At 41.9% G+C, this 13,898-nt stretch overlaps 1 long non-coding RNA gene across 2 annotated transcripts in view; it reads right to left on the bottom strand.

Annotated features, from left to right (window-relative positions):
* LOC146986945 (uncharacterized) overlaps nt 1-11,712 on the bottom strand; it is a 45,427-nt gene extending 33,715 nt beyond the window's left edge. For both annotated transcript variants that reach the window (XR_015035905.1, XR_015035906.1), the window contains exons 1-2: nt 11,451-11,712; nt 10,740-10,828 (exon numbers count right to left, since the gene is read on the bottom strand). This is a non-coding gene — a long non-coding RNA (uncharacterized LOC146986945). The remainder of the gene's footprint in view (nt 1-10,739; nt 10,829-11,450) is intronic.
* Between the last annotated feature and the right edge of the window lie 2,186 nt (nt 11,713-13,898).

Below are 13,898 nucleotides of genomic sequence, written 5' to 3'. Positions count from 1 at the left end.
GTTCCCATGGTTTTCAGTCGTTGTCATAGTTGCGGTAAACGCATGGATCTATTAACGCTGGCTTTCAACACGGATGTCAATTTGTGTGATATCCATTGTTAAAAGATGGTGTGATGATCCATGCGTTTTACAGATTTTCATTGAGAAAAAAAAAATCCATGCATTTACCGCGACTACCGAAACCATGGAAACGTAAACATAAAATTCCACCAGAAAACCATCCACCCACCCCCACCCAGAGAAAAAAAAAAAAAAAGGTCAGTGTGCAAGGTCAATACAAACGACTAAGTACTTGATGTAACAGATGTAGGATAAGATCTAAATATGGCTGCCAAATATTCAAAAAGGCGTTATATCATTTTCTAAGACAATAAGTGATTGTTTCCAGGGGGATGCAACTATTCATCTCAGAAGACCACCTGTCAATAAGAAGAGGGGAATCAGATCAATGCACTTCTTAGCCACACATAGGGCAACTTCCATGAATTTGAGTTGTGCATTGTTCATAGAACTGCGTATATACTTGTGAAGTTTCCTAATAAACAAAGTTCTGGGTCCACTGGAACATGAACTCCTGTGATCTTGGTTAAAGTAGAGCAGATATCATGCCAGAAAGGCCTACACACACACACACACACACACAATTCTTGAATGACTTTTACCAGACCGATTGCAGCTCTCATATAGTGACAGTGAGAAATCTTTGCGATGGCTCCTGCCGACACGCCGCCGGCCTTGACACGCAGCAAAGAGCATCGCTGCAGACGGTTTGAAGGGTTTTAATTGATGCTACACTGTGTAGAGTGGAATTACAGAGCTTAAGTAAGAAAAGGAGTTAATGCTGTCTTCACATATTAATTAACGCGGCTTTGAAACGTGACATTTCCCATCCGAGGCCCACTACACGCCGACACAATGCCGTATGTCATCTGTTTTTCTCTCCTGCTTCAAACTCGTTGCCTCCGTTGAATCCTTGGATGTGCACAGCAGCAGGTCGAACTCACTAACACCTGCCCGCTTTGTCCATGTGTGAATGAATGTGTGTGTGTGTGTGTGTGTGTGTGTGTGTGTGTGTGTGTGTGTGTGTGTGTGTGTGTGTGTGTGTGTGTGTGTGTGTGTGTGTGTGTGTGTGTGTGTGTGTGTGTGTGTGTGTGTCAGACGTAGGTACCCCCAGTCTAACCTAAACACTTGTAAGAAGAGCTTTTTATACAGCCAGACATTCAAAACAAACCTCTGCCTCGGTCGCTATCTGTCTATGGAGGCGAGCGAGACGCTTTTTAAAAAGGTGCTTTTACAACACATCAGGAACTTGAATGCCTCACAAGACTCGGTTATCCAGGCCGTGCACGCACACACACACACACACACACACACAAACACTTACACACATGCAGTCCACCCACCCTTGGTACCCCCATCCAGGAGGTCAGAATAAGGAGGAGGGAGGAGGAGGGTGAGGGGGGTGTGGGTAACATGCCGCTGTATTAGTGCACTTTTACCATGGATGAAGAATGGCCATAAAAGGTAAAACCATCCTTCTCGGACCTGCTTACTGTAAACAAGCAGAGAGGAAAGTGGAGCGGGTGAGAGATGCCGTCTGGAGAGGTGCAGAAAATGAAAAAAAAAAAAAAAAGAAGCAGTGAAGAGTGAAGGAGGAGGAGGAGGAGGAGTAGCAGAGGGCTGAGGAGGCCACACTCCCATATTTTGTTTGCACTTCACAGGTAACGACATTGTTAGTATAAAGCCGAAAATTTCAAAGAATGTTTGGCAAGAATATGTTATTTTTTTTACAATCTGTCACAATTCACAATTCAGTTTTTCCACTGCTTACATTTTCCAGCATATCAGCCCGTTAAAGCGTCAGCACCTTTCCCCTGCCACTTCAGACACTTTCTCCTGTTACAACACACAAGTTTAATTTACTGACAAAAAACATGGCTGAAGACATCCATGTCAACATCTAGAGATACAAAACCTACCAAAAAATGCTTGACAAAATGGATCATCACTTGGAGGGTGTACAGACACAGCACTCAGAAAGTATTCAGACCCCTGAAATCTTTCACATTTTACCATTTTGCTGCTTTTTACTAATATAAAATGTTCCCTTCCCATCACTGCAAGCTAAAGAGACAAAGTGAAAATAGAATTTTAGAAATTTATCAAAAAGGAAAAGATCAAAAAAACACTTATTCGGTATTCAGACACTTCAATCAAGCTCAGCTGCCTCCTATTTAGAAAGACACACACCTGTTTACATAAAGATCTCATAACCATATTAAAAAGTGTAAATACAAAGCAATAAGGCCATTAAAAAATGTGAAAAATAAAATACAGAGTGCACTGTAGGAAGAGGGGAAGCAGGTGGAGGCGGTGTGATGCTCTGGGAGACCTTGTTCCTCTGACACCTACCACCAACTTAAACATTGTTGCAAAACAAGTGCACCCTTTCAATTGCAGCTGTATTCCCCTAATATCCGTCTGTGGCCTCTTCCTGCAGCATAATGCTCCCTGTCACATGGCAAAAAAATGGTTTGAGAGGCACAACAACGAGGTCGAGGTGTTGCCTCGGCCTCTAAATCCCCTACGTGTCAATCTCTGTGAGCATCTGCGGGATGTGCAGGAAAAACAAGTCCGATTCATGGAATTTTTCAAGTCGCAACCAAAGGAGCTGCTGCTCAACATCTTGGTGCCAGATGCTATAGATCAATGCACAAGTCAAAACTTCTCACCAATTAGCTAATTTTGTCCAACTGTGTTGTGTTTATCATTGATTATTTATCACATTTGCATGGATTTTACTGGCAAATGAATAAAGTTTATATTGTGTCTTGCACACAACTAACCTGCTACCCTTTTTACAAATAAATACCTGGTGTCTTATTGTGAATAAAGATAAATACTTCATTAAACAGTCTACTGTATCTTCCTTTCTCTGAACAAGCCGGAATCTTTCAAGCCACTTCATGTAAAACCGACAAATCTTCAATCCTCTCCGTTTGTATAGCATAAAAAGAAAATGGGGTGTGTCCGTCATGTGTTTGAATCTACCATCTTCAATGCCAAGAGGACAAACACCACTTCTAAACCATGCAACCAAAGAAGATCCTTGACTTGGACATTGGAAGGATGTAATATATATAGATAGATCTGCACTGGCCTTCACATTCACGTCTATCACGTCTCTCTTTGAGACGGTTCTCAGGTCATTGTCTTTCCTTTTATAATGAAGAGCAAATGTATGATTTTATGTCTGTGATCTCAGTTTCATGCACCATAAAACCCTCTTTCTCTCTCTCTCAAAAACATTCCTTTAGGATTCTGCTTTTTTTTTCTGTAGGTGCGTGTCTGCATGTCTGCGTTTGTGTGTCAGGATATGGGTGTTGATTAAATGTGCCGGGCGTGTCGGGCGTTAGTTGCAGCTTCAGGTTACTACAACAACACCTTCCAGTTACTGACCGCAGCGCTTGGCAAAAACCTCCGGAGAACAAAAGCTACAGATGTGTCCAACTTTTGCTTTTCCTCTCTCTCACACACACACACACTCACCAAATTAAAAAACAGAATAAAAAAAAGAATTACGTGGTCATATATTTTATGATACAGCTGAATTAGTCTTGAATATAAACAGAAAACAGTAGCTCCACTCAGCGCAGCACTTTCTGGCATTTCTTTTTGCACTGTTTTTCCAAAAACCTAACAGAATAGTGTTGTAGGTAACTAATCTATCTGGGCGCCTTCCTCAGAGTATGTCTTCACTTTTGTTGTTTAGACGTAGAGAGGTGGACAGGTTGACTCAGGGTGAGGTGTGGGGTTGTAGGGTTTTAATGTGAGCCTTTGTTCACCCAAAGTCTTCTTCTCCTAATTCACTTCACTGGTACAATTTCACCAGTTTCCCCTCTTTCAAGGCAATATATACAAATGAATAGATAGAAAGATAAATAAATAACTCATACTTCTAATAGAGAAATTGCATTGAACAGAGGCATTAAATTTTAGAGGAGTAATTGCTTTTAGGGTTTGTGTTTTTTTTTTCTTAGTCTTTTGCAGGTGAAAAGGCCTGGACAGAGAAATTTGTATATGCACACACACAGACGCACACACATACACACACATTCTCTCAGGTTGGACAGGGGTAACGTAACAATGCAAAGTGGAAAAACATGAGTCGGCCTGTAGAGCGTGAAAAAAGATGTCTTCAAATGAATAGATTAAACCACAGCAAATGAAGAGATGCATCAAGGTTGCGGAGGATGAATGAGAGATGAATGGAAGCATAAGGGTGAAACAGGGAGCGGCTGATTTGCGTAATCCCATCGTGGAAATTGACTTTTAAATGCTATATTCAATTTCGGCACTCTTGGAAGCAAGAGAGCGAGAGAGAACGAGAGAGAGAGAGAGAGAGAGAGCCTCGCTTTTTTGGTTAATAATAATAACAAAATAATGTACTTGAGACATAAAAGCAAATAGAGAAATGAGAATAGGCAAAGCTTTGGAAGGTAGAGACACATCTCTGCCGCACAAAAACAAAGTGTGACTGCCTTCGCTAACAAGGCTGAGAGAATTAGTTCCACCTTGGCCTTTCAGGTTTTCACAATCAGCGGCAGAAAAACACTCTGAATTTCAATAGGAGCAACAACAGACGCCGCGGATACGCAGAACGAACGGACGGGCGGCGGTTGTATGCACACAACTCGGACTCAGATACAGTAGGAGCTCTGTGTGCGTTTGTCTGGCCACGCGGAGCTAAAGCCCGGCCAACACCAGCAAACAGGAAGGTGTGTGGGATAAACTCATTCAAGGTGATTTAAAAGGGCCGGGCAGAACCGGTCCAAAAAACGTCTCCGAGCTGACCAGTAATTGCTTATAAAATATAATCAGCTACTGAAAGTTAAACATAATCAGTCTCTGATTACTAATGCTTCTTTCTAAACACTCGGTGAGCGCTGACTATTGTTTAGATAGGGTGTGTATAGCGCAGTATATAGGTCCAAGTGTTGGCCAGTTATCACAGTTTGATCATTCGGTTTGTTAATGTCTATTTATATGATCCGTCATCGGCAAAGACCACAAAATATCTGGGTTAATGTAATAATGATGGGGTGACAACAGCGTACAACTAGAAGGTCAGAAGAACAGAGCAGAGGAGGAGAGAGGATGGAGGAGGAGCTGAACAGAACAAGTGAGAACAAAGAGAAAAGCAGGAAAAAGAAAACAGGATGAAAGAACCGTAACCAACTAACCTTCATGTGTGCACTGATCAAAACGTCCAGAGTTAATGTAAACTGCACATACACACATTCAAATGTATATTATGCTGTTAGTGGAGTGGGAGGATCCATCAAGCAGGCCTGCTGCTCTCAGCATACATCGAAAAGAAAGAAAAAAAAATCTATACATGTATGGGAGCAAGGTAAAGATAATGAGGTCAGAGATGCTAAAAGAGGTTAGCACACTGTTGGTCCTCGAGAGCGCAATTTAACTGGAAGCACTTAGAAGCTGTTTCACTACTATACGTACTGTCACCAGATGAATTATTTCTATGCAATCAACCTACCTGCCTCAACCTACAACCAGACTACAAAAGCTTTAACAGCGCGTACATATAGTATCGCACAAAAGATGCTGTGTTTTATATGTGCGCTACTGGATACTTGAATTTCCTTTGGGATCAATAAAGTATCTCTAGTCTAATATCTCCACCAGCAGTTTGTAAGGAATTAACACAAGGAGAAGGACGAGAAGAAGAAGAAGAAGAAGAACGAGAAGAAGAAGAAGAAGAAGAAGAAGAAGAAGAAGAAGAAGAACTGGGTAGCTGTGTGACGTCAGACTCAGCAGGTTATAAAATGGAAAAAGAAAAAAACATTATACCCGTGGAAATGCTTCAACAGATAAAGAAATCCAAGTTTCTTTATCTGGAGGCGTAAAATTATTATAAAAATAATACATTCACATTTATTCTAAATAAATATAATTTTTTGGAAAAAGTGCGGCTTTTTGTTCATAATCTTCACATGAAAATCCACTTTTTTCTCATTTATATTCACTTGTGATTCTTCACCAGGTATTTGCTTTCAATTAATGCGCTCACTGTGTTTCTTGTTAGTTTTTTGGAAGCACAAAAACCAGGTTCTCACAATTTTTTGGGCAGACTCCGCTGCAATTGTTGCAGGGACCTTGCAGCTGCAAGGACCTCAGCTCCCAGAGGTCCTTGCAGCTGCTCCAATTTATTTCTCTGGGAAAAAGAAAAAAAAAAAAACAGAGTGGTCGCAACAAACAAAAACACGTGAAAACAAGCTCAGCGTCTGGGTCGAAGCAACGAGACGAGCCACAGGAGAGAGGGGATCTATAGAGCAGATAATACTGACCTCTCTGCTCCTCAGGTTAAACTCTGCTGTCAGAGAATCAGACAGAGCTCATAGGTTCTTATTTAGGCCAGTCACACAGGGCAGTTTACACCCTGCCTGGGCCTCACAGCAAGTGTGCAGTGACATGGGACATGAAATTGCCTATGACTAAATTTAGGAGACAAGGTGACTGCCTCATTAAATACTTGATAGCATCACTCTCCAGTGCAATTCAGGTCTCTCCAAGTATAGCAATTCTGATGTTTCCAATAAACTTAAACGGCCTACATACTCATTTAATGTCTTTGGAGAGAACTCCCCCACTTCTTATGCTTAATGAAATACTTTTAAAACACGGTGTAATACTCCAGAACATGCGTCGCAGCACAGTCTGGCAGCTCTGAGTTTTTACTCAATCTTTACTTCATATTTTGTCAACTACCAACAGACACATCTCTGGGGAGAGGAGTTTGTTCAGGAGAGGAGCTTCTTTCATTGAAAACGGGGCAGGTCTGGAGGATGCCTCCCTGTTCCAGTTGAGATGAAGAGGTGTTTTCGTGGAGGCTTGGAAGTGGAGATGTACTGTCAGTCCTTTCTGCCTTCAGTCATCATGGGAAATGTCAACTCTCTGCCCAACAAGTAACGATGAGCTGGAGATATTGGTGAAGACTCAGGAAGTAGACGTGTTTTTCATACCACAATAATACTTGTGTCCATTCCCACGCAATGGCTACTGCTGAAGTTTCACGGACTAAACATCCTGAGGTACTTTTGATAATATCAGGAGACTTCAGTCATGTTTCCCTGAGGGACTCACTGGGGGATGTGGTGGAGAGATTCACACTGAAGATGGTCGAGGCCGTTCTGAACAACTGAGATCATCCACTTCATAAAACCTTGATGGACCAAAAAAACAGCAGTGGTGGACGGAGAGAGAGAAGATCATTTGTACAGACATCAGGCTTTTTAATTCATTCTTCTGCAAATGGAAGATGAGCTGACAGACAAATGAATTCCTCTTTGGGGATTAATAAAGGAATTTCGTATCCGTATTCGTAATATATCATTGTTAAGGTTCGAGCTTGTTTTCCTGAAAACATCATGTGCAAACACAAGGATATGTTTTTGTCTACAGTTTCTGACTGTGTTGAGCTGACCACACAGTCTGTTTCACATTAACAACGGGACCTTGATCACTGACGTGTCCTTTATTTGCAACACTAAGTTGCTGAGCGAGGTTTCATGGAGTCAAGGACCTTTCTAACTGCTTCAGTTCTTATGAGTCCAAATAATATTTACAGCCACTCGCGGCTTTGTTGCAAAAATGACATTCATTTATATCACCTGTAGGATGTTGTTATGATGCCATGTAAAGCCCTTTGAGACAAACTGTTTGTAAAAACAGGCTATACAAATAAAACTGCCTTGCCTAAAAGTAAAAAAGCAGTTTGTATATGATGCATAGAGCTGGTACTTGGACATGTTGCTCCAGGTTTAACTTCATGCACTGTTTTACAATGAAACCCTACTTGTGTGTATTACTTGAGTGGTTCGGCACTGAAATCCACTGTGAGCTGCTGTTGTTGTGCAAGTGAATCATTCGATTCAATAGTTTTGAAATGTTTCATTATGTATATTTATCCAACCGTGTCCCAAGGGCATGTTGTCAATTCAGTGTTGACCACAGTGCAAATCAAAGGCGGTTACAGACGTGCGGCCTCTCGGTTAATTAGATATTCTTGGGGGAAAAAAAGAAGATGCATAAGCTGAATAGATGTCCTGCTGAATGATGTTGCTGCAGAGTCAACACTTAAACACAGGTGCACGCTGGGCATCAGTCACTCTTATACACACACACACATACACACACATGCACAAAGGTCCCATAGCCCTCGCTGTAATCAGTGTGTTTACACGAGGTGTCAAGAAACCTGTGTTGCTCTGACAAAAAGCATCGAGTGAAAATGAGAAATGTTGAGACGACGCACTAAATAGCGTAGACCTCGTCATCCCTCTCAAGAGCTACACACACACACACGGTGTCCGCCGCCAGCCGCTGACGAGGACTGATAGAGTGAACGGAGACGAGGACAGAGGAGTCAAACAAAGGGGTGAAATATGAAGACAGGAGGAAACAGAGCGCCAAAATAAGAGAGGAGGAAGCAGAGGGATGGAGCACAGGATGAAGCTGACAGATATTAAAACAGCCAGAGCACACTGAGAGAGCTTTCCCTTCCTGAGAGCTAATATACAGAGATTAGTGGGGGTGGGGATGGGGGGTGAGGGGTGGAAGAGAGAGACACAAAGAGAGAGAGAACGCCTTTCCTAAAACTTGGAAAGAAAAAAAAATCTTAAAACAGCACAAAAAAAACTTCTTTAAACTCCAAACCTTCCTTCTCCGTCAATATTCCTCCTCCTCCTCCTCTTCTCAATCAAAAGATTTTCAAAGCTAATTTCTAATTAACAACGTCTCATCATGTAACATGCCGTCGTGTATATTAAAAGTGGCATTCAGCAGGCATGCAGGCGAAGCTCATGATTTACTTCCCGTAAAAAAAAAAAAGGCAAAACCCTTTGCTGCTATTAAAATAAGCGAAAGTATAAATCATCGCACTAGTATTGCACTTAAATCCCTCTCGCTCTCTTTTTAAGCCGCTGTGAAAATAAGGCCTCTATCACCCGACCTCCAGCCAACAAATAAAGGTGTAATTGATGTGCAGCGAGTTGCCAGTTAGAGGTTGTTTTATGTCTCGGCGGGACAGTCATGGCGGTGGAATCTCACCGACTGTTTTGGCCGGTTGTGTAAGCCTCGCGGGGAACTGGAGGTAAAATTTGAGACAAGCTGAAAATGTATCTTTTTTTTCCACTGTCTAGCTCGCTGCGCACATGCACACACATACACACACACACTTGAGAGCAGGCACGAAAACACATACGCCATCCCAGGCCTCCTCCAGTATGTGTGGGTGGTGGTGTGGGGGGGGGAGGGGTTGGGAGGTGGAGGGAAACTAATATTTCTCTTGAGAGAGATTGATGTGATCTGTTCAGCACTTCATTGTTTGAGGACGATTTGAGCGAACAGCCTGTTCTCAGCAGACCAGGCCGCCTGCACGCGCGTGTCTGTGTGTGCAATTGAATGTGTGTGTGTGTGAGTCAACAGCAGACCACAAGCATTAAGGAAAGAAATTGCTCTATTATTTTAGCGACTGCAACAAATCAGTTGCTTCACCTTTGTCCCCCCTCAATTGTTGGAGCGAGCATGGACAAAGTCAGCCGGCTCACACGGGACCGGCTGCCTGCTCGTGCACTGCATAAGCCCAGCCGAGTGACTAGACCCTTTCACATCCACAGATAAAGGGATGAAGGGTAATAAAATGTGTATACTTTTATTCGCTAATACACTTGAGCTGTCCTTTTCAGGCTATTCACCCGAACCCCCCGTCTCCGAGGGAAACGGTGGCAGCGGCGGCGGCCACAGCACGCTCGCGCTGGCAGATGCATTATCTGACGTGCGGTCTAAATATGTTTGAAAAACTTCAGCTCAAAGTGTGATTTGAAGTGTTTACCTAGAGTGCTGCCATTATGTAATCATAACACACATCCTCTGTCTAATCAGAAGTGACCGCTCAGCCAAGCTCTGGTTGGACAACATCATCGCTGCAGCAGCACAGTGTGTGTGAAGCTTTGGAGCTAAAATCTGTCCTGAGCGATTTATAGAGTGAAAGTGCTGTTTTGAAATGAACAACACTGAATTAATGAACTGTCTATCTACAAGTTAAGAGTACTAACGGTAGAGTACGAGAATTAAAATAGTGTTTATTTAGAATTAAACCCCAGCTCACGTGATCAAAGTAATATTTAAGCAATATATAACAACAGGCTCATTATACCACGGCTAAGGGGCGTTCTTCGGCCGGACGCGAAAACCCCCTTAGCTAGCTCAGAGTTGTTTTCGAGGTAAATTCATGCAAAACCGCTGATGCACGTTCCCATCGGGAGCAGTTTTTCGGCAAGCAGTGAATTTGCCTCTAAAACAACTCTGTCTCGTATCATTCTATTATCTCATAGCGTGGTGAATGTGCAGGTCACAACTTGTCCACCAGAGCATTTTGGAGTGGATTGTGTATTTGATGAGTTTGATGAGGGAAACCAAGAAATCCCATCAGCCTCCGTAGTGTAGCTCTGAGCAGCTCGTGGCTCTGCTCCGCCGTTCTAAAAATAGCTTGCACCGACAATTAAAGGTAACGAACCTACTGCTATGACTATAAAGATTATGGCAATGGGCCAATTTGCCAAAATGTTGAAGTATCCCTTTAAAGAGGCCTTGAAACATCTGTCAGAATACTATGCAGTTACGCACATACAGTATATATAAAAGACTAGATGACTCACCTGACGCTGCTGCCCAATGACACGGCGTCACCATACAGCTGCCATCTTGGCTCAGTCAACTCGCTTCCTCAGAGCCTCTGGTGCATGTTCTACCAAAATAACCAGAACTTGCTCAGTTTTTGACCGATTTTCAAACGGTTTGGTTTGTTATGAACATCAAAAATGCAGTTATGACACTGCATGCTTAAAATTATGAATAACTTAAATCATGTACTCTTCTATGAAAGTAACATTATGCAAATACACTGAACGAAAATATAAACACAACATTTTTGCGCAATCTGCCTAAATCTGTTAGTAAGAACACAGGTGTGGCATATCAAGATGCTGATTGGACAGCATGAATATTGCACACGTGTGTCTTAGGCTGGCCACAATAAAAGGCCACTCTAAAATGTGCAGTTTTATCACACAGCACAATGCCACAGATGTCGCAAGTTTTGAGGGATTGGCATGCTGACTGTAGAAATTCAAAAATTCATCAATATTGATGTAAAAATATTCAGATAATGACTTTCTGACATGAATTCTGCAAATTTCAACAGAAAAATAAACTATTAACATGTGGATACAGGATTAAAGCTGGAAAAATATTCGTTTCATTTCATGGAGGAAACAAAACTAAACTGATAGTCTACCACCACTGGGAGCCAGAGCCAGTGATCAACTCAGTGAAAGCAAAGTGACAGGTGATGAAACATCTTTTTCTACCTGCTGATACCTGGACGTTAATCAGGAATGCGTTTAACACACTGAGCTCGTTCAGTTACTGCAGGAGTGAAGGACCCAGGAGAGGGTTTTTTTATCAGGCGCCGGGGGGCTCAGGTGACAGGCTCAACTCTTAATTTCAACCAGAAAACTATGAAGAGAGCAGCTAACCACCTCTCTGCTGTGTCGCTCAGGTGGCATTGTTCAAAAATGAAAGCAGCTTGATGAACTGGTATCGGGGGAGAAGAGAGAGAAAGAAAGAGAGAGAGAGAGAGAGAGAGAGAGAGAGAGAGAGAGCATCCATCCCCATGGTGCACCTGCAAACAGAGGACAGGTCACGTCAGTGCAGACCACAGCGGTTACAGCAGCACCACCAATTTCAAATTTAGCAAATGACAAATTTATTTCCACAAACCTAGGGCTCAGATTACACAATTAATGAACACTAATGCACATTTCATTTTCCTAAAAGACTAATCAAATATAGACTTGTTAAATCATCACATACGTGTGAGCTTCTAGTCTTGCCTGTATTTTGATGTTTTGGTGTAGTCGGTGTGTTTTCTCCAGCCAATGACGCTGCACAGCTGGTCAAGTGGGGTATAATACTATAGGCTTGTATAAAAACTATCACCAAGATAGATGCTGTGTTCACAACAAATTGGAAGTCGGAAAAAAACGATAGACCTGCGTCGAACTTGGAAATTATAGGTCGGAAACTCGGGTATCATTTCAGAGCTCAGATTTTCCGACTTGACGTCACGACAACATCAAAACATGGCGGCCTTCGTCTTAAACGGTATGAATTTATAAAAATTTTAAGTTATTTGTTGTTTTAATGCATTTTTTCTATGCATTGATTGATTGATTTTAACAGATTTAAAATACAAATAGATTGGCCTGAAGACCACAACTATACATGTATAACATTGTTGAGGAATCAAAACACAATAAAATCTAAAAGACTCGATGTTATTTCTATTATGGTCCTCATATGTAACGGAAATAACTTTAAAGGGTTATCTAGGCTATAATGTTATATGTGCACTCACCTGCCTCTCCTCCTTATTTGCCTCCAAAATAAACATAATTTGCTGCTGCATATATTTTTCGTATTCAGCGATGAGCCACAAAATCCCAAACTTACTTCGGGTATCCTTGTTTTTTCTCTTCCAAGTTCCTGCAGCGTGAACGCAATGAGAGATTAGACGCCGTCAAGCCAGGAGAAATGGTGGATACAAACAGCGAAGAAAAGTAAATACAGTCCGCACTCGCAACGGGAGCCTCAAGGCCAGTTTGAATGTTGTGTTTACAAACTACAGCGAACAAACCTGCGGATTCTACCTTTACAGCCGTGGGCTAAAAAAAATGCTGCACAGACGCTAAAAGCTCAGCAACCCGGTTTACAATTGGAAGACATGTGTCAAATTACTTCTATTGAACGAACTATATTCTTAACGTCTATTATTCGGTATCTGTTTTGCTGTGGATAAACAAGTTGAAGTGAATTTAAATGCGACAGATGTTCAGCCTCAGTTGAACATGAATAGAAAACCAAGAGTGTTTAGATGTTGAAAGATAAGTGGAGATAATGTGTAAGGTCGGTATAATCCACTGCTGAGCTGAATGCAACTGAAGGGTGTTTGGTGTCACGCGCCGACCGTACACATCACCTTCGCCGGTTTCGTTTTTTTATGCGAGATGGTTCCAAACAGCTTGAAACATTAACTCACAAAGAATGAAAGCATTAACATAAGACCAAGTGTTGCACTGGAGCACAGACCAAACCGACGAGCAGCACTAACAGGATTCATAGTTGAAATATAAATAAGTTAACCAACCCAGTCACACATACACGCACACACACAACCTCCTCTGACATAATAGTTGAGGTGAGAGCGAGTGACCCTCTCCCCAGGGCCAAACTTTCCCTGGATAAAAAAAAAAGAAAAAATGAATACTGCTTTGTATAAAGGCTGCATTTAGTTTGTTCCTTCTTTTATCCTCCTTTTTCCTTTCGTCTCCATGTATGATAAAAGGGTGCTTTTATCTTTTGTCTTTCATTTTATCACCACTCATTGTGTGTGATCACAGTGGCACAGAAGTCGAGTATGCTGATGCAGGGTGTTAAGAACAAGAAAAAATAAATAAATAAAAAATAAAGGGTTCACTCTTGAGTCTCTGTGGCACAAACACTGACTGCACTGGATGGGACAACAACAAATGAAAGAGCTTTATTAAATAATAACAAACAAAGCAAGCAAGTCGAGTGGCTTTAAAAAAAAAAAAATCAGTAGCCAAGACGTGTGAAGTCAATAAAAAAAAGTTGTCTCAAAGGTGCCTCCAGGTCAAAGCTGCTGATAAAGTTAACAATACACAGCAGCGGGTCAGATTTAGCAAAAAACAGCAGTAGAGACAAGATATTTTTTAGTGAAGAAGGGAGAGAGGAGT

The sequence above is a fragment of the Trachurus japonicus genome, chromosome 5 (genome assembly GCF_045865225.1).
Source record: "Trachurus japonicus isolate A0001 chromosome 5, Traja_1.0".
In the NCBI taxonomy this organism is placed as follows: Eukaryota; Metazoa; Chordata; class Actinopteri; order Carangiformes; family Carangidae; genus Trachurus; species Trachurus japonicus.
Note: the sequence above shows the minus strand (reverse complement) of the source record. Positions and strands in the feature narration are given on the sequence as shown.